Source organism: Vombatus ursinus, unplaced genomic scaffold, assembly GCF_900497805.2.
Source record: "Vombatus ursinus unplaced genomic scaffold, bare-nosed wombat genome assembly UNPS02014874.1, whole genome shotgun sequence".
NCBI lineage: Eukaryota > Metazoa > Chordata > Mammalia > Diprotodontia > Vombatidae > Vombatus > Vombatus ursinus.
Window position 1 is genome coordinate 12916989 of NW_020954652.1, and position 25621 is coordinate 12942609.

Sequence of the window (25621 nt, forward strand, 5' to 3'; positions counted from 1 at the left end):
AGAGAGAGAGAGAGAACACATAAGGGCAAAACATAACTAGCTAGCCTGAGTACTTGGGCTCTTCCAAGACATTAAAAGAATCAGAGGAAGACTTTCAGTGTCTTGCAGATTTTTCAGTATAGATCTCCTATGGAAGATACGTTGTGATCTGCACCAGTGGAGGAAATACTTATGTTGATGAGACCATATGTGATGTCTTGAACTTGGGTTGAAAAATCAACTGCAGAAATTTTTTTAAAAAATTGAGAAATATGGCTAGAAAAAAGTTCACTCAAAGAACAACAGTAACTGAGAGAATTGGTTACAGACTCCAAGATCCAGTAGTGTGATGGCCCAGCCCAAAGAGCTAATTTGATGTTAATTTGTATTAATAGAATTACTTTCTAGATTTAAGTAATTGGTAGTCACATTCATCTCTTACTCTGTCATTGGATATCTAAAGTATTATATACAATTCTGAGTAGCACATTTTAAAAGGAGTACTCCAATACAAGCTGGAAATATGGCAAGGATAATGATGTGCCTTCAAATAATTCCATATGAATAGCAGTTAAAAGAATTGGGATTGTTAAGTTTGGATAAGAGAAGATTCAAAAGTAGTAAGTTGTAATTGGACAGAATCAACTCTAAAACTAACACAAAATCTTTCTAACAACTAGAGGTATACAACTAATCAATCAATAAACATTTGTTAAGCACCCACTCAGTGTCAGGAACTGTTCTGAGCATTGGGGAATACAAAGAAGTAGATGGCAATCCCTGTCCTCAAGAAGTTTACACTCTAATGAAGGACTTTGCAATCTAATAGATAAGATATTGTAATGAGAAATCTCCTTCAGGAGGTAGTGGATTACTTGTCATTGAAGGCTGTCAAGCAGAATCGATCACCACTTAGGAAAATGACAGGCAGGATTCATGATAAGTTCTGGGGGTAGACTCAACGACTTCTGAATTCCCTTCCAAATCATATGATTCTCTACATCAATCAGTTGATTGATCAACTATGATAGAAGTTCTATTAGGTACTAGAACATCAAGACAAAAATGAGAAAACTAAACATGAGCACTAAATATGTATGGGTGAAATAGATTTCCTATACCTTATTGATGGAAATTCTTCCCATTAATGTCCATCTCACGTGCCATCTTCTCCATGAAATATATCCCTTACATATGACTACACTTTTTCTACCCCCCCCCAGTCCCCATCATGGAAGTAATATTTTTCTCTTACAATGAAGTTTCTTTACATTTATTTTGCTTTTTCTTGTTTCAGAATGATCTGTGTAGATCTCAACCATGGCATAATCGAAAGAGTGTGCAATCTGGAGTTTGAGGCCCTGGTTTAGATTCGTGACTCTGCCACTTATGACCTACGTGACTTTAAATATGTCACTTAACCTCCCTGGACCTCAGTTTCCTCCTTTATAAACTGGTGAGTCTGGGTCAAGTGACATTCAAGGTCCATTCTATACCCCTCAGCCTCCACCCCCATCATGATACTGTGATTTCTTTCTCTACCAATAGCTTGTAAGTTCATTGAGAGGGGGCTGTGTCATCTATCTCAGTATTCCAAGCACCTGATACATTGTAGTTGCTTTTTTCTTTTTTTTAATTTTTTTCAATTAGGAAGCATTTATTTCCTCTTCCTTCCATCTCCCCCCATTGGGGAAAAAAAGAAAATACAAACCTTTATTGCAAATATCCATAATGTTTATTTAATTGTATTGAATTCACTGATTATTAAGACTTCCAGTTTCATTTCATAGGTTATTTTATAATATATAGAAATATACCCAAAGAAAGAAACTAATTTGTTTTCAGTAAACTTTATGTAACAGAATCAATGAGAATCAAATGCTTCTCTCTATACAAAAATATGATTAGTTCAGAGAAATACCTTGATGTCCTGTCTCTCTCTTTCTATCTCTGTTTCTGTCTTTCTCTGTCTCTCTCACACAAAGTCTACAATCATCTCTCTGTCTCTCAGCCTCAATCCATCTCTCCTCTTCATTTACTTCCTTATTTTCACCACATTCTATTTCAATCTCAAATACTACAAATATTTTGAAAAGGTACTGAACATGAATACTACTAATACTATACTAGCAAATAATGGTTGCTACTATATCTTCTGAACTCCCATATACCACCCCCTTTTCATATTGCAAGACACCTTTAAATAAAATGTAGAAGTTTCAGTGCCAACATCATTCACTCAAGTATTTCTTAGAATTGAGGGACTGATTCTGGAAACTATAGTAAATTGATAAGATGGAGAGTCCAAGAGAGGGCAAGATGCTAAGGAGTCTTAAGCCCATGCCATATGACTGTCAGTTGAAGAAATTGAGAATATTTAGACAAGAGAAGGTAAGACTAGGTAGGAGTCATGATACTTGTCTCCAGGTATTTAAAGGACTGGCATGGGGCAGAGGGAATAAACTTGCTTAGTTTGGCCCCAAAGAGCAGAATCAGGAGCAATGGTTGTAAGATGCAAATAGACAAATTCAGTTATGATGTCAGGGAAAAATATTCGTAAGTATTGCAGGAATTCATAAGTAAAATGGACTGTTTTGGGTGATAATAGATTCACCCTCATTAGTGATCCTCAATCAGGGGCTGAATGACCACTTTATAGCCACTTAGATGCCTACTAAGGTGCTTTCCAACTGAAATTCTGTGATTCAGTGATTCTATGTGTATCTAAAGGGCAACTTTACAGGAGTAAACAAGAGCTTTAACATCTATAGGCCTACAGAGTCACCCCTCCCACTCCACCAATTTTCTCAATTGTACTAATACAAGCAAAATTAAGAGAGTAGGGCTTTATAAGAATACATATTATCATGAACAAAATGTTATGTGGGTAGAAAACCATGGGATATATAGAGATATGCTCTGTTTGTATTGATCATATAGTGTATGGGTGGGAGTAGTTTGAGATATGACTAGAAAGATAAGGTAGAAGCAGATTGTAGAGAGCTTTGGATAGCTAAGTACTTAATTAGGCATGCAGCATGGAGCTATTGGGGGAAGTTGAGGAAAGAAGTGACATGAATGCATTTACATAGGAGGAAGATCATTTGGATGCACTGTACTGAGGGTTCTGTACTGGGGTGGTGGCAGTGGAAATTAAGATGAGAGGGCAAATATGAGAGATAATGCAGATATAGACAGACATGTCTATATCTCTTATTTATCAGTAGATAATTTGTACTTGTCACTTCAGTATGTTAAGGCAGCATGATGTGATGGAAAGAATACTGCTTTTGGATCCAGAGGACCTGAGTCCAGTTCCTGGCTCTGTCATCTAATTAGTTGAGTGACTTTGGGAAATTCATTTTACCATTTGGAGCCTCTGTTTCCTTATTTGTAAAATACAGATAATATTTTTATACTATCTACTTCACAAAATGGCTGTAAGGAAAACACTATATAAACCTTCAAGAACTATATAGTTATAATTTATACTTATTAGCATTTCTTTTGAAAACAATACTTAAAGGCAGTGTGAAGTAGCGTATAGAGAGTTAGCCTCATAGATAGAAAGACCCGGATTCAGTTTTGACTCTGACACATACTGGCTATGGGAATCTGGACAAGTCCATTCTCAGCTATCCAGCTTTCTAAAACTATAAGTTTCATACAAGGTTAAAGAATTTCCTCTCTGAGATCTCTTTAAATTAATGAAATAAAAAGGTCTATTAAAAATGAAGATTATAGTTACGTAGCACTTTATATTTATTCTTTCATTTACTTACAGTTTCTATGTGCACATGCTTGATATTGGTTAAGGTATCATGTTGTGCTGGGAAATGTATATTCTTTAATATTCTCATTCAAGAGATGTCTCAAGCCTTTCTGTTCCCACTTCTGTAACAGTTTGTTGAGTTCTATAATTTTCTTCTTGTTTATCTTTCAATTAGATTTCTCCAGCTGTGAGAGAGGATCATTGAAATATTCTTCAATTATTGTATTACTAAATGTTCTTTCCCAATTCAGTTAACTTCTCATTTGTGGATGTAGATGCTATTTCATTTGGCACACATGTCTAGTATTGTTTAGCTCATAGTGTATGATTCCTTTAAATATGATTTAGTTTTCCTTATGTCTTTTGATATTCTTGCATTTCCTCTTTTTTCTGATAGCATGATTGCCACTCTTCCCCCCCTCCGAATTTACCTGACACGTGGTATATTTTATTCCAGCTTCTCATCTTGTACCTTTATTTTTGTTTTTTTCTTATATTTAGAAGATTTATGAGTTGTGTTTTCTCATTTATTCTGCTGTTTTATTTCATTTTTATCAGATAGTGTAATCCATTCACATTTAAAGTTGTCATTGTTTGGATTATATTTTCCTATATTTCTTTTCTGTTGATATTTTTCCTCTTCCTTAGTGGTCAGAATATTGTTCCTATAACTAACATTGCTTATATTACTTTGAGGCTCATCAATTCCCACAGGGTTTCCCTCTCCTTCCATTTATCAACTTTATTTGAATTCCTTTAAATCTACTCCTTCTTTCCTTCCATGCATCCATTTTTTCTTACTTTGTCTATTGGTTGATTCATTAATTTATTTGTTTTTCCCTTCTTTTTGATTCTTCTCTTTTTGGTGGCCAGTTAATATGATGGTTCAGTCTTCCTTCCCTTCCAATCTCTTACTTCAAGTAATAATCTTTTGCTGTCATCTTTCCAAGAAGTGTTTCTTTGCATTGTCCTCATCATTATTTCTCTTCCTTTCTTGTCCATTCTGACCTTTACTTCCTATTCCATGGATTTTATCCTTATTTTTTCTTCCTTACTTTCTAGTCCCTCATGAATGTAAAGTCTTTGAAGTATAAATTTGAGCCCCCTCTTTGATCCCATTTTTTATTATTGACTTTGTAGATTTCACCCCACTCCCCCCCTTTTTTCTGTTGTGCCTCACTCTTAGAAATATTGATTCATGCAAAAAGGATTGTCAAATAGAAAACATTGTTTCTTAGATGAGGAGGTCTTGCCCTATCTTTTAGTCCTCACGTGTTTGATCTCCATGTGATCTTATCTCTGTATGTCACCACTGCCACTCTGGGTGATAGCTGATCTTGGTGACCGATGTATCCCTTCTCATATGGTGGAATGATATCCAGGGAGGCATGATACTTTCTCAGACAAGGTATATTACCCTCTCCCATTGATGCTCATTATATAACCTTGGCTCTTATTAAAATAATAAATCCACTCTACCATGGGAATGTTCTTTAGTCTCACCTTTTCCTATTCCCTTCTGCTGTGAGACTCCTCCTTCATGCTCAAACCCAGCACTACATCTTTTTTCCTCCATTGGTACAACTATTCTCCCATAGCTTCTTCTCCCCCCAACCTCAACTCAGATTGAAAGACCAAAGAAATTATTTTCCCGTCACTGTTTATCTAGGCACTTGGTAGCAGTATATCATTCACTTCTTTATGTCACCTCTCCATTGGGAAACTTCGTCTCTGTTATTTCCTCCTACAGAAGAAATTGATTCACTTTATAAGGGGTCAGGGGATTTAGTCCACAGAGTAATAATTCAACTTCTCTTCCTTCCTTTCCTGATTCTTAAGTTTCCCCTAAAGCTTTATCTCCTTAACTACCTTTATGATCTACATTTCTTCTCTTTTTTTACCTCAGAGAGCAATAATTTTTAATAACCTTATTGATTTATTTACTTATTCTTTTCTCACTAATTGAACTTATTTATCTATATGTGTTTCTACACTTGGAGGGTTTTGCAAGTTGAATAATCTGTTGAACTTGGTTTACCTTTTGTTATATTTCAGAGGAATGCCTTAAATACCTTTCTTTTGTTGAAAGTCTACCTTGATGTTTCTTCCTCTGAGTCTCAGGTTGATGAATAACATAGGATTCTCCACTAAGTTTTTTTTTCAAGACTCCAACTTTCTCAATAAAAATATTTGGCACTCATGATATTATTAATAGCAAAAGGATGGAGATACAGACCGGACCTGTGATCTCAGTGGAAGAGAACTTCCTCTACCAATGCAACTAATTTAGAGTCTTAAAGAGTTAGCAACTACCTTGAGAAACACAGGGACTTGCCCAAGGTGATAAAAATAAAAATTGTACTTACATAGTACTTTACAGTTTACAAAGCACTTTCCTCATGATAACCCTATGAGATAGGTTTTAAAAATATTTTAACCTCTTTTTGCAGATGATGAATCTGAAGATCAAAGAAATCAAGGGACTTGTCCATGATTACATGGCTAGTGGATGGGACACAGAAGTGAGATGTGAACTCGAATCTTTCTAAATTCAGATCCAGTGCTCTTTAAACTACAGAATATTTATGTGAATAAATATATACACAAATATATTTTGTTTGTATATGTACATGTACAGACAATGTGCATGTACATGGATATATACATATGTACATACTTTTGCACAGATCCATGTGTATATATCCCCATATTTACGCACAGGTATATGCATGTATGCACATACTTAAGTGTTTATATGTGTGGATGAATGTAAATGTGCTTACATATGTATACTCATTTTGTTGTTCAGTCATTTTAGTCATGTCCAACTCTTAGTGCCGCATTTGGGATTTCTTGGCAAAACTACTAGAGTGGCTTGCCATTTCCTTCTCCATCTCATTTTAGAGAAGAGAAAACTAAGGCAAACAGGGATAAATGACTTTCCCAGGGTCATACAGCTAGTAAGTGTCTGAGGCTGGATTTGAATTCAGGTTTTCCGAACTCTAGGCTGGACACTATATCCACTGTGCCCACCTAACTGCCCTTATGTATACTAATAGACAAATGCCAGAATCTGGGCAATACACATCTTATTGAGTTGTTTATAGACTATCTCTACCTCTTTATGTTCAACAGGTGTTGGTCCATAAGAGGCAACTTTTTTCTTGAAGGGTTTTTTTTGTGAACGTTTACATGAGCATAAAAATATATAATGACCAAAATACTCATGGAATAAGGTTTCCTGTCACCTTTAAGAGTATGATAAAATGAACTCCATCAACTCTTTTTCTTTGCTTTTCCAATAAATCTCTGTGAAATAGTATAGTTGCAACTTCTTTGTTTCATAGAATCATAGATTTACAGTGAGCTAGGAACTTAGATGCCATTGAACCCACCCACTTATTTTTATAGGTCAAGAAACACAGAGCTAGAAGGCAGAATTTGAACCCAGGTCTTCCAGAGAGTACTGTATTCATTATTTCATGCTATCTCTCTTTCTTCTGACTCCATTTATAGAGACAATGTCAAGATCGATATAAATTGGTTCCTCTAATATTGGGACCACTCATTGATCATTAGATAAGGATCATACACTTAAAAAGAGTTTATAGGTAGAATAGAAACTATGGTTTTTCACACTCTCTGCCTCCTTTTGTACCACTTTGCCATGAACCCTGAAGAAGCAAATAGAGGCTAAATAGGAGTTAAGGCCATTTTGTATTTTTCTGGGTTCCATTGATTCCCATGTTTGAAGATTTCATCCCTTTCTGGCAACCTACAGATGGTGAACCTCTCTGTGCTTAACTAGGCTAGTTCTCAGAATGCAGACACTATCTATTGTTGCAACTATACCCAAAGGCTTTCCAGCATGGCAGAACCATCTCGGGATATACTCTATTATTAGAGCTTTCAAGAACTGAGGGTGACTTCAGTGTCACAATGAGGTTCTCAGAGTTGGACTTTCAAAGGTCATGTTTCTTTTCTATAATGGCATTCATTTGTCCAACAACTTTGTAACATTTTTAATAGAACTGCCCACTATAACGTTGTTTCATCCAAAGATTGTTTTGGGGTTTTTTTTGTGTGTGAAACTATTAATATCCTTAGGAACATAATATCTATGCAGAGAATATTAGAGCTGAGAGGAGTACAATCTCCTTATTTTACAAAAGAGAAAAACACAGAATACAATGGTGAAATGAAAGGCTCAGGCTATTAGGACTAGCCAGCCACAAATAAGGTCAATAGTCCACTCTCCAACAATCAGGAAAGAGTCATAGCCATATGGACTGATTTTGTGATTTATAACTCCTGAAATACACATTTTATATTTGTTATAAATTACATTTTACTGTCTGTCTCCCATGCCTGGAATGTTCTCCCTCCTCATCTCCACCTCCTAGCTTCCCTGACTTCCTTCAAGTCCCAGGTAAAACTCTATGTTCTACACGAAGCCTTTCACAATGTACCTTAATTTTAGTGTCTTCCCTTTTGTTAATTTTTTTATTTTTCCCGCATACAGTTTGAACATAGTGATTTGCATATTGTCTACCCCTTTAGACTGTGAGCTCCTTGAGAGCAGGGACTATATTTTGTCCGTCTTTGAATCCCTAGCATTTAGCATAGTGCCTGACAAATAGGGACTAATAAATGTTTATTGACTGACTGACTTTGAATTTAACAGTATTGGGAAACCTGATATCATTCTACTATACCATTTCTCAATAAAAGATTACATTAAGAATTTGTTGTTGATCTTCTTAAAATAATTATATTTGCTTTAGTGAGCAATAAAATGGCCCACTGACTATGTGACTTGAGTCCAGACTTTTAACTTCTCTATGCTTCAGCAAAGAAAAGAATAATATGGTTCCTAACTTACATGGTTATTATTAGTATGACAAATTGAATAATAAGAACATGAAGTTCTTTGAAGAATGGTGCTCTAAGTATACAATGCATTATAATCACTGTGATTTTGTATGTTAATTTTAATTTTATCTTTATGGGAATTAATGGCATTAATTCACAATACTTTTCCTATTTTAGAACAAATCGCATTATTAAAGTAAGTTATCGTGGGATTGACCAACAGCATTTTTTTTTAGCAAGAGTTACTATTAAAATAATGTATCTTTTATTTGGAAATAAAACACATTATTTAAATTATCATCATTCCTTCTCTGATCTGATTCATGGAAGTTAGTGAATATTTTAGGGGAGAAGTTAGTGCAATGATTTTTGTGTGTTCATCTTTCATTAAATAGATCGGCAGTGTGGTATAGTGAATAGAAAAAAGAGTTAGCTTCCAAACCAGTAAAACCTAGGTTCAAGTCCTCTGACACAGGCTGGCTGTGTGTCCCTGGTTAGTAAGTCACTTTACCTCCAAAACTCTAAGAGAAGGTGCCAGCCTACATTAGTACAGGGGGTTTTCTCACCCAAGAGTTCCCAATACCAATGAAATTGCAGGTCCATGCTCAAGAGTCTCTATTGAACTAATTCCCCACTATACTGTGAGCTTCTTAATAGTGGAGAATGTTTTGGCCTTTCTTTTTATATGTCCAACATTTAGTAGTACTTGGCATGTAGCAAGCTCATAATGAATGCTTTTTGAATGGAGGTAACTAGGTTGCACCACAGAGAGAGTGCTGGGCCTGGAGACAAGAAGACCTGAGTTCAAATGTGATATCAGATGTAGATATTTACTACCCGTATGACAATGAGCAACTCATTTAATCTTGGTTTGTTTCAATTTCCTCAACTGTAAAAAGAAGACAGTAACATCACTTACTTCTCAGGTTGTTGCCAGGATCAAATGAGAAAATATTTGTAAAGTGCTTAGCATAGTACAGGGCACAGAGTAGGTTCTATATAATTGCTTAGTCTCTTCTCCTTTCCCATGAAATGGCTTGACTTCACTATAGATCTACAAGAATTGTAACTAACTTGGGTCAGATAGACTGACATATTACTAGGCATGAGTCTTCTCTAGGAAGGTATATTTCATTGTTTCTTTTCCACAATAGTCATCATCCCCATACCCCACCTCATGGTTTTATAGAGAAGAGTGTTATAAGTACTGATTTCTCAGCATCCCTTTCCCTAAAACCCCAATATTGACAGGGGCGCTTTGTGAAATAGACTACATTGGAGGTTGGACTCCTCTCTGCTTTGCTTATTCCCTACCTGCCTCTCCCACCCAGAAGACTCTACAATTCAGTGCAGGCTCCTAACCTCAACATCCATTCAGTTTCTCTCTGGTGTCCATAGAAACGACTCTGACATCTCCTTCGCTCAGTTCTACTCCACCAGATGGAAATGTTCAAGTTCGAGTTTCCTTTGATGACATTTCTATTACATCACTTGTACTGAAGGATTGGAAGCTTATTGTTTTCATTTCCTTTTGCTTCTAAAATGTAGGTGGCTTCTTGTCATCCTTTGTGTTTGAACCTTCTTCAAGGTGTTAAGTGAACCTCAGTGGAATCTCTTTCAAGTTTTTCGGTGTTCAGATTCAGGTAAAGAGGAAAGGAGATGAGTGAAGCAGATTTTTGTGTTATCTTTAATTGCATTTGGCCTCCATGCTTTAAGCACAAACATATGCTATTTAAGATGACTTATTCCACAACCACACTCAAGGCAACTCTTGGGAATACCAATTCCTTAACATCCTTGGTTGAGAATAGGAAAAGGAATATACGAATACATTTTTTTCCTCACTTAAACTGTGTGGAAAAAAGAACAATTTTCTATTTCTGTTCCCAAATCTACCCAGTTCAAACAAAAAAAGCCATAGCTATGTGGATTAAGCATTTAAAAATTTAAAAAATGGGACTGGTTTTTGCATCACCTGATCAGACACAGAAGTAGCAGATTGTTTTTGTTAAAAAAAAAAAAAAAGGAGAATCAATAAGCATCTGCCAAAGCCTCACCCCATTTGGAGAGTGTTTTGAGTTCTCTGAAAGAAAAAAAAAGCCAAGTATTACATATTACTCACAAGAAGTCCCATTCTCACAGGAACCTAACATCTGTTAAGGGCTAGCTTTGCACTGTTAAACTCATATAAGTGTCTGTCTTGTGTGTAAATTTAATGATATGTAGGCACCTCATTTTCTCTCATCCCAAAGAGACCCTCAGCTGTGTAATAAGTCACTGTGGACAATTAACATGTTTCTGCAATGACTAAGCAAAGCACCCTTCAGTCCATGTAACAAGGAAAAAAAAACTTTTTTCCTAGGGAAAAACAATCCTGAAAGCACAAACAAAACAGGACGCTTCGTTCCTTCAAAAAGTCTTGCAAGATGACTATACATGTATAAACTATATCTAATTGCTCACCTTCTTAATGAGGGGGGGCTGAGAGTAAGGAAAGGAGAGAATTTGGAATTCATAATTTTAAAAACAAATGTTAAAATTATTTTTACACATAACTGGGGAAAATAAGATACTAAATAAAAATTTTAAAATAACAAAACAAAAAGAAAAGAAAAAAAGTCCTGAAATATTGATAAAGGAATCAGAGTGAGAAAGAGGAAAAGTGTTTTTACCCCACATTGAAAAGGCTGTATTATGTAAAGCAGCAGTTCTCAAAGTATGGTCTGTATACCTCTGGGGGTCTCCAAGACCCTTTCATAGGGGCCTATAAGATTAAACTATCTTTATAATATTACTAAGTTATTATATGCTTATAAAACATTCTTTTAAAATTTATTTTAATTTTTTCAAATTAATTAATTGATTTTTAGTTTTCAACATTCACTTCCACAAGATTTTGAGTTCCAAACTCTCTCCCCATCTCATCCCTCCCCCCACCCCAAGATGGCATGCATTCTGAGTATCCCTTCTCCAAATCTGCCCTGCCTTCTATTTCTTCCCCCCCTTCTCTTATCTCCTTCCCCTTCAATTTTCCTGTAGGGCAGGATAGATTTCTATACTACATTTCCTGTATATCTTATTTCCCAGTTGCATGTGAAAACAATTTTTTTTAACTTTAGTTTTTAAAATTTTGGGTTCCAAATTCTCTCCCTTCCTCCTTCCCCACCCATCCTCATTGAGAAGGCAAGCAACTAGATACAGGTTATATGTGAGTAGTTGTGCAAAACACCTCCACAGTAATCATGTTGTGAAAAACAAAGTACTGCTTCATCCTATCCCGTCTCCCATTTATTCCATTTTCTCTTTTGACCCCGTCCCTCCTTAGAAATGTTTGCTTCTGATTATCCCCTCCCCCAATCTGACTTCCCTTCTATCATCCTTCTGTTCTCTTGTCTCTTCTCCCCACCCCCCATTTTCCTGTAGGGTAAGATGGATGGATTTCCATACCCAAATGAGTGTGTATGTTATTCTCTCCTTAAGCCAAATTCGATGAGAATAAGATTCGCTCATTCCCTCTCACTTTCTCCTGTTTCCCCTACACAGTAGAAGCCTTTTCTTGTCTGTTTTATGTGAGATAATTTACCCCATTCTACCTCTTCGTTTCTCCTTCTCTCCAAATAATCCTCTCTCACCCCTTAATTTTATTCTCCAGATATCACCCCTTCATCAACTCACCTTGTGCACTCTCTCTCTCTCTCTCTCTCTCTCTATATATATATATATATATATAAATACATGTATACATACATATATATAATTTTTTCCCTCCAACTACTCTAATACTGACAAAGGACTTGTGAGTTACAAGAGTTACAAATATCATCTTTCTATGCAGATGCAGAATGTAAACAGTTCAACCTTAATAAGTCTGTTATGATTTCTCTTTCCTGTTTACCTTTTCATGTTTCTCTTGAGTCTTGTATCTGAAAGTCAAATTTTCTATTCAGCTCTGGTCTTTTCATCAAGAATGATTGAAAGTCCTCTATTTCATTGAATGTCCATTTATCCCCTAAAGGATTATGCTCAGGTTTGCTGGGTAGGTGATTCTTGGTTGTAATCCTATCTCTCTTGTCCTCTAGAATATTATATTCCAAGTCCTCTGGTCCCTCACTGTAGAAGCTGCTAAATTTTGTGTTATCCTGAATGTGTTTCCACAATACTTGAATTGTTTCTTTCTGGCTGTTTGCAATATTTTCTCCTTGACCTGGGAACTCTGGAATTTGGCTACAATATTCCTAGGAGTTTTCTTTTGGGGATCTCTTTCATGAGGTGATTGGAGGATTCTTTCCATTTCTATTTTGCTCTCAGATTCTAAAATATCAGGGCAGTTATCCTTGATAATTTCTTGAAAGATGATGTCTAGGCTCTTTTTTTTGATCATGACTTTCAGATAGACCAATAATTTTTAAATTCTCTCTCCTGGATCTCTTTTCCAGGTCAGCTGTTTTTCCAATGAGATATTTCACATTGTTTTCTATTTTTTCATCCTTTTGAATTTGTTTTACAGTGTCTTGATTTCTCATAAAGTCACTAACTTCCAATTGCTCCATTCTAATTTTTAAGGAACTATTTTCTTCAGTAAGCTTTTGGACTTCCTTTTCCATTTGGCCAATTTTGCTTTTGAAGGCATTCTTCTCCTCATTGCCTTTTTGGACATCTTTTGCCATTTGGGTTAGGCTATTTTTTAAGGTGTTGTTTTCTTCAGTATTTTTTTGGGTCTCCTTTAGCAAGCTATTGTCTTGTTTTTCATGATTTTCTTGCATCACTCTCAGTTTTTCCTCTACTTCTCTTACTTGCTTCTCAAAATTCTTTTTGAGCTCTTCCATGGCCTGGGACCAATTCATGTATTTCTTGGAAGCTTTGGATGTAGGAGCTTTGACTTTGTTGTCTTCTTCTGGTTATATGTTTTGATCTTTTTTGTCACCAAAGTAAGATTCTATGGTCTGACTCTTTTTGTGCTGCTTGCTCATGAACCCAGCCAATTACTTGAGTTATAAACTCTTTACTAAGGTAGGGGTCTGCTTCCAGTGTGGAGAAAGTACTGTTCCGATCTTTGGGGGTTTTGTGCAGTTGTTTTCAGAGCTACTTCTAGAGACCTGTAAATTTTCAGTTCTTCCAAGGTGGCATGGTATGGGGTGAGGTGTTTTCTCCTTTCCAGGCCTGTGCTCTGGTCTGTGAGTGACCACAAGCACTCTTTTCTGCCTTGGAACTGTGAGGAGGATTCTCTCTACACAGCCACTACAAGTTCCACCAGTCAGTGCTCCTCTTCACCCCAGGACTGCCACCCAGAACTGGGACCCAGATCCAACCATGGGCAAAGCAAGAGAATCCTGCACCAGCAAAGAGATCCCTGCAATCCCACTCTGATCAATCACTTGATTCCCCCTCAGTCTGTGGGCCAGAATCTCAGGAGGCAGCCACTGCCCTGGGGCCAAGTTTGGGGACTGGGGCTGGTATACCATGCTTCTCTCTCACCACAGACACAGAATTTTCCTACTGACCTCCTAAGTTGTCTTTGGCTGTCACGAGTTGAAAAGTCTGGAAACTGCCAGCAGTCACCCATGGTTCAGTCCTCTGAGGCCTGCTCCAGGTTCACTGAGGACTGCGTTGCCTGAGTGTCCATGTCAAGCTGCATTCCTCTCCCTGCCTGGTGTGATATACCTTTCCAATCAACCATCCAGGTTGTCTTGGGCTGGAAATTTGTTTCACTGTCTTTTTGTGGGTTCTGCTTCTTTAAAATTTATTTAGAGTCATTTGTTACAGGTATTTGGAGGGGTTTGAGGGAGAACTCAAGCAAGTTACTGCTTTTACTCCATCATCTTGTCTCTGCCCCCCACAGTATCTGCTTATAAAATAGTCTTCCCTTTTCCTACTACATGTCTATATGAGGTTTGCCTTTTTTTCATATCAAAACTAAGCACAACAGATATGATGCAGAAGTAGTCAGGAGAGTCTAGCTGTCTTCTAGCAAGGTAAACATTAAAGAGATTTGCAAAATATGTAAAATAATATCACTCTTCTCACTATTTTTTGTTTTGGAGAAGACAAGTATATTTTATTTGTCTTTATATGTAATGGATTTATTATTGTTATTTTAGTGAATTAATAAGTAAATATTTTAAAAGAAGTATCATTTTTAATTTTTATATTGTAAATACCAATGGATATAACCCACATACACAAAAGCTTTTTGGACTCCTCATTAAGTTTAAAGAATATACAGGTATCCTGAGACAAAAAGTTAAGGAACTCCTCATATAGAGGGCTCAACTTGAAGTCAGGAAGAAAGGGCTTTCAATTTAGCCCTGATGCTAGCATGGTGGCACCAAACAAATCACTTAACCCCTCTAAGCCTGACACAACTCTCTGAGTATAAATTCTAAATCAATTCATATATCTGAAAAAAGAATAGGCCCCTGATATATTGATAAGATATTATCAATATCTTGGGTGTGGATCTATGGGTGTGGAGAAGTAGGGTTTACTGGATCTTTTACTGGTGTTTGGGTAGTATTACAATTCTCAAAAAAAGTCAAGGGGAAGCTGGAGAATATGGCTAGGAAGAGGCACAGGTCAGGGTATATTACTAACTGTACTCATAGGACTATAGTCTCAGAGGTGGAAGTCACCTCTGAGGCCATTTTCTGCAAAATTTTAATTTTACAGGTGGGTAAACTGAGGCCTAGGAAAGCTAAGTGACTTGCCTGATGTTAAATAAATTGTAAGTTGTCAGAGGGAAGATTTGAACCAGATCCTCAAATGTTAGAACCAATTCTTTTTCCACCTTATAGCTATTGCTCCAGGGAATGTATAGAATTTCTGTCGAAAGTAGAAAAACTGATGTGATTTTTTCATTATTATTTTAAATTTACCATGTAGTTGAATGCAAGTCATTGTGCTGCAAGCACACAGAGCAAATAATGTCAAACACAGCCCCTGTTCCCAAGAAACTTAAAGTCTAGTTGAAGAGACAGAGTATATTCAATACACATCATAAATTGAGCACATTCTACGTAACCTGGACTATACTAGATGCTAGAGCTTTAGTGATGGAAAACCATGCTGCCCCTGCCCTTAGGGAGCTTACAGTTTAATAGAGGAATAGGTGCTACACAGATAACTATAATGAATAGATCAAAATCTAGAACAGCAAGGAACCTCAAACATCATCTAGACTCCTAAGTTATCTGGTCTAACCCATTTCATTTTACAGATGAAGTAACTAAGACCCAAGGAGGTTATGTGTGACTTGCTCAAAGTCAACCAGGTAACAAGCATTAGAAGAAGGGTATGGATCCATGGCCTTTATTGGACTCTAGAACCATATTCCTTCCATTGCAGTACACTGCCTTACATAGGAGAGTTCCAAATGAAGGGAGGAGAGATTTGTCAAGGAAGGGACACAGAAATTAAAAGAGAAAAAGTACAACATAGTGGCATATATTAAATGCAGTTAGTGTTGCAAGACTTCAGAGAAAGGAGTGCTTACTGTGTCTGGTACATTCTGGGAAGGATTCACAGAAGTGGGAGTAGATTGCAAGTTCTGAATAAGGCAACATGGAATAAGTGGAAAGACTGTTCAATTTTAAATTGACACCTAAATTCAGTTTCTGGCTTATCACCTACTACCTGTGTAAGCTTGGACCTCTCTTGGACTCAAAATCTTCATAACTAAATAAGGCTTGTTTGTGTACTAAGATTCCTTCAAGCTCTAAATCTATGGTTCCAAAATCTTATGACTTTGATAAGTAGAAAGGATGAGGAAGGAGGGTCCAGGAAGAATACATTCCATACAGGAAAGAACAGAGTGTGCTCACGGAACAATGAATAAGACCAACCTTTTAACACTGCTAACTTCAGGGATTGGTGGGGAGGGGGTGGACATGACAGACCCCCTCCATTTGTAGGAAATAACTCAGGATCTTTGAGCAATGAACGAGAGGATAATAGTACACCACCAGAACCCTACTAAATAAATAAATGAAGACTATTTTGCTTAAAGGGCAGTTAGGTGGCACAGTAGATAGAGAGAGTGCTGGGTCTGGAGTCAGAAAGATTGATCTTCCTGAGTTCAAATTTGGCCTTAAACAGTAGCTGTGTGACCCTGGGCAAGTCACTTCCCTGTTTGTCTCAGGGTTACAGATGTTACCTCATCTGTAAAATGAGCTAGAGAAGGAAATGGTTACATGGTGAACTTGGGAAATTTTAGTACAAACATGCAAATCTATCAAACACTTATACTCTAAAACTTTCATAGAACTGTGAACTCATCATTTTGGTACTCTTAAGACTACCACCACCACCACCACAAGAGCTAACATTAATATAGCACTTTAAGGTTTTCAAAGAGCTTTACAAATATCTCAGTTTATCCTCACAACAACCCTGGGAGTTATAGGCTATTATTATCTTTATTTTACAGCTGAGGAAACTGAGACACAGGATAATTGACTTGCCCATGGTCACATAGCTAATTAGTATCAGAGGCTGAATTTGAACCCAAGTCTTCCTGACTGCAGGCCCCAGGGTAAATCATTTGTAGACATCTCTTCAGCACCCTAGAGATCTTCCTCTAGAATCAGCCCTTCTTAAACTGTGGGTCACAATCCCATATATAGTTGTGACCCACAGTTTAAGAAGTACTAAAGGAGTGATGAGTGGAAAAAGTTTAATAAACCCTGCTCTAGAACATGTAAAAAAAATTAAACACAACCAAAAACTACTTCTTCAAATTAGAATTCAGGAATTTCTTTTGCTCAACTATTACATATTTGTAATACACATTTTGACATTTTTTTAATTGGGACAGGTGGGAGAGAGTAAAAATAAATGCTTGTCAATTTAAAAAAGTTAAAAAGAATACTCTTTTAAAATGATTTTTTAAATCAAGCATTTAGCTTCTCCAGAACCCACTCATCATCGAGTAAGGAAAAAGAAAAGCGTAACCAGTATAAGAAATGTGAATAGTCAAAAAAAATCTCATGTTGTCCATATTCCCAAATATATGTCTCATTCTGCATCTTGAGCCAGTCAACTCTCTATCAGGTCAGTAACATGCTTCATCACCAAACCTCTGGAATCATGGTTGGCATAACACTGATCAAAATAAAGACTATAGAGACAGCTAGGTGGCACAGTGGATAAAGCACTGGCCCTGGAATCAGGAGGACCTGAGTTCAAATCTGGTCTCAGACCAGACACTTGACACTTACTAGCTGTGTGACCCTGGGCAAGTCACTTAACCCCAATTGCCAAAAGAAAGAAAGAATATATTTCTTAATAGGAACCTTAAAACACAAACACACAAGCATTTCTGAAAGTAAGATGGGATTAGATTATCAATTGACAAGGCTAGCTGGGAGGAGGGAGAAGGGAGCCGGCCAAAGTAGCATCCTATAAGTAGTTGCTTCACGTTGTTGTTCTACTTTTCAGAGAAGAGAGAAGCCAAAGAGGAAGAGGACTGGAGATTAAAAACATGAAAACAAAAGAGCTGAACTACTGCTTGTCCTAGCTGCTAGCAAGGTAATGAATATTACCGATTCCAGGTGAAAGATATTGTGGTCTGACAGGTTGAGACACCTCAAAGACTGGAGTACCGGAAGGGGTTGTCTGGAATGAATTCACAGACTCAAGCGTTCTTTAAGTCAAAGTGGCAAAGATTTATTGTTACACTTTTCAGCAGGCAAGGATTCTTAAGGAACCTGCGAGAGACTGAGGATGGAGCTAGGGTTTGTATGGAAAAGGGGTACTGATTAGGTAATCCAAAGGTCCAGGTGTCTTTGGGAGCTATGGATGGGAAAGTGTAGGGAGTATACCAGACAGGGAGGGAGATGACAGAGGTATGGATCTTGGGAGTCTGGCAGGAGGAAGAGTCCTTGGGCCAGCAAAGGACAAAGCTCCTTGGGCTGGGCAAGGCACCCCTTTCTCTCTGTCTTGATGACAGAATGCTCTGCAACAAGGGAAAACTCTCTCACAAGACAGGAACTTACTAAGGAATTGGGAGGCTTCCAGAGACATGATCTGAGGGCTGGGGCCTTAGCAGTCCAGCACTCTCTCACCCAGCTTTATGTAGCTGCACCAGGGAGAGATATAAGGGTCTTGCTGGGGCACGTGCATGAGTAATTGCTAGGCACAGTGTCCTTGGGCTGGGGAGTGGTTGTCAGAGACAGCGTTTCTGAGACTAGGGAGAAATCGGGGTCCAAGTACAAGCACAAGCACCTAAGCACCCCATCAAAAGATGCATCCTTGAATCCTTCCTACTACTAGTAGTATTAATAATATAATTTCTAGAGCACGGATTCTTAACTTTTTTTTTGTCATGGACCCCTTTGGTAGTATGGTGAAACCTTTTGTCCCCTTCTCAGAATAATGTTTTTTTTTCCTTTTTTAAAAATTCATAATTGAAAGAAATGCTAAACTTTAGTTAAAGAGTCATGAAAATAAAGATGTAATTTTTCACATCTCCAAAATCACAGATCCCCAAATTCTATCAACCGACCTCTTCCATCACCCCCAATTTAAGAACCCCTGCTCTAGAGTATACATTATCCCCTGAAGGATAAAAGCAAAAATCTTAATTTTGGGTTTCAAGTTCAATACAACATCTGAAGTTCCATTTTTAGAAGGCTGTCCATTTATAAGTTAATTTTTAATTACGGAGGTCCATCTGTTTTAGCTACTGAAAACTGCCTTCTTAATCTAGTAATTTGATTCATGAATACTTTTTAGATACATATCATTCAGGCTGGAGCACTTTCAGAAGTGTGGGAGTTATGCATCAATTTCAAGTAGCTAGAAGGTAGCAAGATATCTATTGATAATTATTATCTTGACACAGATTTATATATATGCAGAGAGAGAGAAAGAGTGGGGGGGAAGAGGGAGAGGGAGAGGGAGAGGGAGGCAGAGCTCTAACCAATTTGGCTGGAGTTGAAGGTTTTGTAATGGATGACTAATACTTTGGTGTATCATGATCTCTTCTATGTGGGAATTCCCAGTTTTTCTTATGCTATACCTTTTATTCTCCATGGTATCAAGCTTTTCTGATCAATGTGGGCAATTTTCTCTCTCCTCCTCTCTTTTCAGTTCAAATCTCTCTTGATTAGAATTGCAAGAATCTAGGAACATATGTTTTTCCTAGCCTTTGTTAAGGTTTGCTCCTTCCTACATCAGGTGTTAATTATTCCTATTTCAGTTATGCTCCTGAGATCCAAATTTTGCTTTCAGTCCCTATCGTCTTAGTCAGTGGTTTCTTTTTGTTTGCTGTCGAGTCTCCAATGCTTAACACAATCCCCAGTATATAAAGATGCATAATACATGCTACTTGTATGCATTGTATGGCAGCCAGGTGACACAGTAGATGGAACACTAGGCCTAGAATCAGGGAGACCTGAGTTCAAATCCAGAATAAGACACTTGTTAGCTGTGTGACCCTGGGCAAATCACTTAACTTCTATTTGCTTCAATGTCCTCATCTCTAAAATGGGGATAATAATAGGACCTACCTCTCAGGGTTGTCATTAGGATCAAATGAGATACTTATGGTAAAGTGCTTAGTATAGTGCCAGACATATAGTAGGCACTATATAAATATTATCTGTGATTACGATTACTTCTTGACTGATTCCTGTTTCTCTTTTTCTTTTCTAAATGCACTACCTTTAGTTGGGAGTACTGATGAAAGCACCACTATGGCCCAAATCTCAATTTGAAGTTTTTACCCAAGACTTCATAATCCTTATTATTGTTTTCTAGGTCCATTATGGTGGTATTATTTTTTTTTCTACATGGAACACCAGAGATGGGTAGTGGTGATCAGATTTGACAGTTCTTGGAAGACTTTCCATCATATGCTGGCTCTGTGCCCTAGGAAGATGGCAGACCTTCTGTTGTTTATGCCCAGTCAGTAAATAGCTACCTGACCATCTCTCATCAAGAAGTAATTACTATTTGTCTCTTGTTTCTCTGGGTGACAGATCCTCAGTATTTTTTCCAGTTCTTTCAAGGAATTCATCATTCTTTCTCCTAATAGGAGAGTATAGGCATGTTCTGCTATCCCTTTCACTTTCATCTTTAAGATATAGACTGATCTGTGCTTGGTTAATAGTGATACATGATGCTGATAGAATCTTAAATCCCTCTTTATAATCAATTCTCCTTTCCCTACCTACTTGCTTGAAGCAAGATCCATTCTCTCCTTTGGGATATCTCTCTTGGCTAATGCTTTTGGTGATTGCTCTAACAAATAGCCTTATTTGCCAATGTGAGAAAAGGAATATTATGATATTAGGCTATCTCATTTTACCTTGTCATATATTTCTAGAGTCATTTCCAGGTCTAGGAAATCCCACTTCTAAGGATGAAGCAAAAGTTACTTAGCAGATATAGAAGCAGATGAAATGTCAGCAAACAACACATAAAGACACAAGACAAATTTCACCTATCTACTGAGCACAAACTTATTTTCTTTTTTTAAAATATTTTCTTTTTTTAATTACATGTAACAATTTTTGACATTCATTTTCCACAATTTTGAATTTTAAATTCTCTCCCTCCTTTCCCTCCTCCCTCATTGAGAAGCCAAGCAATTTGATATAAGCTGCACATGTGCAGTTTTGCAAAATGTATTTCCATACTAGTCATGTTGTGAAAGAAAACACAAACAAAAAAAAACAAGAAAAATACAGAAAAATTTTAAATAGTATGGTTTGATCGGCATTTAGAGTTCATCAGTCATTTGAAAATGGATAGCATTTTTCATCATAAGTCATTTGAAATTGTCTTGTGTTGCTGAGAAAAGCTAAGTCATTCACAGTTGATCATAGTACCATGTTGCTGTTACTGTACATAATGTTTGCCTGGTTCTGATCATTTCACTTTGTATCAGTTCATGTCAGTTTTTCCAGGTTTTTCAGAGAGATCTTGCTCATCATTTCTTATAGCACAATAGTCTTCCATCACAATCATATACAGCAACTTGTTCAGCTACTCCCCAACTGATGAACATCCCTTTAATTTCCAATTCTTTGCTACCATTAAAAAAGCTGCTATATATTTTTTACATATAGATCCTTTTTATTTTTTAAAATATCTTTGGGATACAGACCTAGTAGTGATATTGCTTAGTCAAAGGGTTATGCACAGTTTTACAGTCCTTTGGACATAGTTCCAAATTGTTCTACAGGATAAGTGAATCAGTATACAACTTCACCAACAGTAGATTAGTATCTCAATTTTTCCACATACACTCAACATTTGTCATTTTCCTTTTATGTCATGGTAACCAATTTGATAGGTATGGGATGGTAGCTGAGAGTTGTTTTAATTTGTATTTCTCTAATCAATAGTGATTTAGAATATTTTTTCATATGAGTATAGATAGCTTTGATTTCTTTATCCAAAAACTGCCAGTTTGTATCCTTTGACCATTTATCAATTGGGAAATGACTTTTTTCTTATAAATTTGACTTAGTCTTCTATATAGTTGAGAAATGAGGCCTTTATCAGAGAAACTTACTGTAAACATTTTCACGGTTATGATTACTATTTATTTCCCTCCTTCCTGTTCCCCAATCCCATTTATTGTTCTTTCTCTCTCCTTTCACCCTGTCCTTCCTTAAAAATGTTTTGCTTCTGACTACCTCTTCCAATTTGCCCTCACATTCCAATTTTGCCTCCTTCCAATTCTCTTGTTCCCTTCCTATCCTACTTCCCTGGAGGGAAAGATAGATTTCTATATCCAATTGAATGTGTATTTTATTCCCTCTTTGAGCTAATTCTGATGAGTGTAAGGTTTAGTCATTGTTTGCCATTCCTCAATCTTCCCCTTCACTGTAAAAGCTCTTTTGTGCCTCTTTTACATAAGATAATTTATCCCATTCTGCCTCTTCCTTCCCCCTTCTTCCCACCCCTTAATTGTATTTTTTAGATATCATCACATCTTATTCAACTTACAGCCATGCCTTCTGTCTACAAACTGCCCTAATAATGATAAAGTTCTTAGTATTTACAAGTATCCTTTCCGATGTAGGAAGGTAAATAGTTTAGCCTTATTAAATTCCTTATGATTTCTCATTCCTGTTTGCCTTTTTATACTTTCCTTGATTCTTGTATTTGAAAGTCATATTTTATATTCAGCTCTGGTTTTTTCATCAAGAATGCTTAAAAGTCTTCTATTTCATTAAATATCCATTTCCCTCCTGAAGGATTATACTCAGGTTTGCTGGATAGGTTAATTCTTGATTATAGTCCTAGATACTTTGCCCTCTGTAATATCATATTCCAAGCTCTCCAATCCTTAATGGAGAAGCTCTTAAATCTTATATTATCCTGACTGTGGCTCCATGATATTTGAATTGTTTCTTTCTGGCTTCTTATAATATTTTCTCCTTGACCTCAGAGCTCTGGAATTTAGCTATAATATTCCCAAGAGTATTCATTTTGGTATCTCTTTTAGGAGCTGATAAATGCTTTCAATTTCTATTTCACCCTCTAGTTCTAGGATATCAGGGCAGTTTTCCATGATAATTTCTTAAAATATGATGTTTAAGTTTTTTTTTTTTGATCATGGATTCTAAGTACTCCAATAACTCTCAAATCATCTCCCTTAGATCTATTTTCCAGGTTAGTTGTTTTTCCAATAAAATATTTCATATTTTCTTCTATTTTTTCATTTTTTAAATTTTGTTTTGTTCCTGACATCTCACGGAGTCATTAGCCTTCAGGTGCTCAATTCCAATCATTAAAGAATTATTTTCTTCAGTAAGATTTTCTATCTTCTTTTCCATTTGTCCAATTCTGCATTTTAAAGCATTCTCTTCAGTGGATTTTTGTGCCTCTTTTACCCTTTGGCCTTAAAGGTGTTATTTGGTTCATTATTCTTTAAGTGTTTTGAAGGTGTTATTTTATTCACTTTTTGTGTCTCTTTTATTGAGCTTTTGACTCTCTTTTCATGATTTTCTTGTATCACTCTCATTTATCTTCCCAATTTTTCTTTTATCTCTCTTACTGATTTTTAAAATCCTTTTTGAGTTCTTCCAGGAATTCTTTTGGGGCCTGAGACCAAGTTACAGTTTTCTTTGAGATTTTGGATATAGCAGTTTTGGCTTTGTTTTCTTCTCCTGATTTTGTGTTTTGATCTTCCCTGTCAGCATAGTAACTTTCTATAGTCAGGTTCTTTTTTTGGTTGTTGTTTGATCATTTTTTCCAGCCTATTTCTTGACCTTTAACTTACTTTAAAGTTAAGCTCTGCTCTTGGGGTGGTAGTGGCACTGTCCCAAGCTTCAGATTTTTTATGCTGCTGTTTTCAGAGCTAGTCGTGGGGGTTCTGTAAGTTTTTGGTTCTTCCAAAGTGGTCGGATCTAAGAAGAGGGCTTTTTTCAGCTCTCCTGGCCTGTGCTCTGGTCTGTGAGTGAACACAAGCACTTTCTTCTACCCAAGAACTGTGATCAGAGTTCCTGTTCTTCTGTTGCTACATATTTTAGTGAGCTAGTGCTCCTCCTCACCCTGGGACTCTGACCTGGAACCAAATAGAGGCAATGCAACAAAGTCCTAAAGCCAGTGCCAAAAAAGTGTCCCATCTAATCTCCTTCTGACCAGTTGTCCAACCCATCAGTGGGCTCAGAGTTTCAGAAGCCACTGCTGCTAATTCAGTCTCCTGCAAGGCCTGCTGCTGGTTTGCTGGGGCATACCCTGTGCTCAGCTGTAGTCTACTTTCACCCCAGTGAGACATAACTTTCCTGCAGACCATCCACGTTGTCTTGGGATGGAAAATTATTTCATCCTATCTTTTTTTTTTTGGTTCTGCCACTCTAGAATTTGTTTTTAGGCATTATTATAAAGTTGTTTGGATGGGAATTTTGGAGAGTACACCCTGCATTTACTCTGCCATCCTGGTTCTACCTAAGTTAACTACTTTTCACCTAGTGGCTATTTTCCCATACTTCCTTATACTTTCGTGGATGCTGAGCTCTCTTACAGAAAACATATAGAGTTTTCCCTCATTTTTCCCTTCAATATTTTCCCTCATTTTTCTCACATTCAATACATCACTAATTTTATTACACACACACACACACACACACACACACACATGGTATTATGTATATTGCATTATAGGAAGCACTGTCTTGGATTCTAAAATCCCTCTCTCCTCTCTCTTCTTCTTTTCTGCTCCTCTCCTCTTTGCTCTTCTCCTCTCTTCCCCTTTCTCTGTCCCTTCCATTCTTCCCTTCTGAGGCCTGTATATTGCCTCTGTGTGTAGACAATACCCAAAGTAAAAATTTCTCCACTAGTGATGATCAACCACTCATTATAACTGCTTATATTAGGAAGTTGCCAGGGAGCATTAAGAGGTTAAGTGGTTTGCTTTTGGTCACACAGCCAGTATGTGTCAGAAGAAGGACTTAAACTCAGTTCCTCTTGTACCAAAGGCCCATGTTCTATACACTAAGAGAAAGTCTTTTCTTCACAAATCACAAGTTTGACATTAATACCTGCCTTTTTGGTCACATAAAAAAGAGGTGAAAGCCAAGAATGTTTTGTATTTCTAAAAATGTAATTCTGTGATTATTTTCACTTTTAATTCCTTGTCAGTTTTTTTTTAAAAGCTAACTTTCTTTAGAACAAAATGATTTGCTGTTTGGTATGGATGTTGAATGAAGTACCATCACCTTATTGAAAGGGTCCTTCTCTAGTGGTGTGCTGATCTATATTGAGACACACAAAGATGCCCAGAAATGATTAATAATAAGCTATTTCTATTGTGTCTGCCAAATGCTTGCTAGAATGCTAGCAAGGTCAGTGAAAGGAATCATCAGGCAATCATTTTAGAATGTTTGAATACATTAAAAGATTTTATTTCTATATTTTTAAAAGAGGTGTTTTCTAAAGCTGGAAGTGATATAGATTTTAAAAAAAAGTAGTAATTGACTTTCCACACTATGGATGGATTGTTTCATCAATATGACATGCATGGTTTGCCACCATTCAATCACTGAA

General features: G+C 36.8%; 1 pseudogene; it reads right to left on the reverse strand.

Moving 5' to 3' along the window:
* The window catches only part of LOC114028261, a 29827-nt pseudogene extending 5456 nt beyond the window's left edge, over positions 1 to 24371 (reverse strand).
* Between the last annotated feature and the right edge of the window lie 1250 nt (positions 24372 to 25621).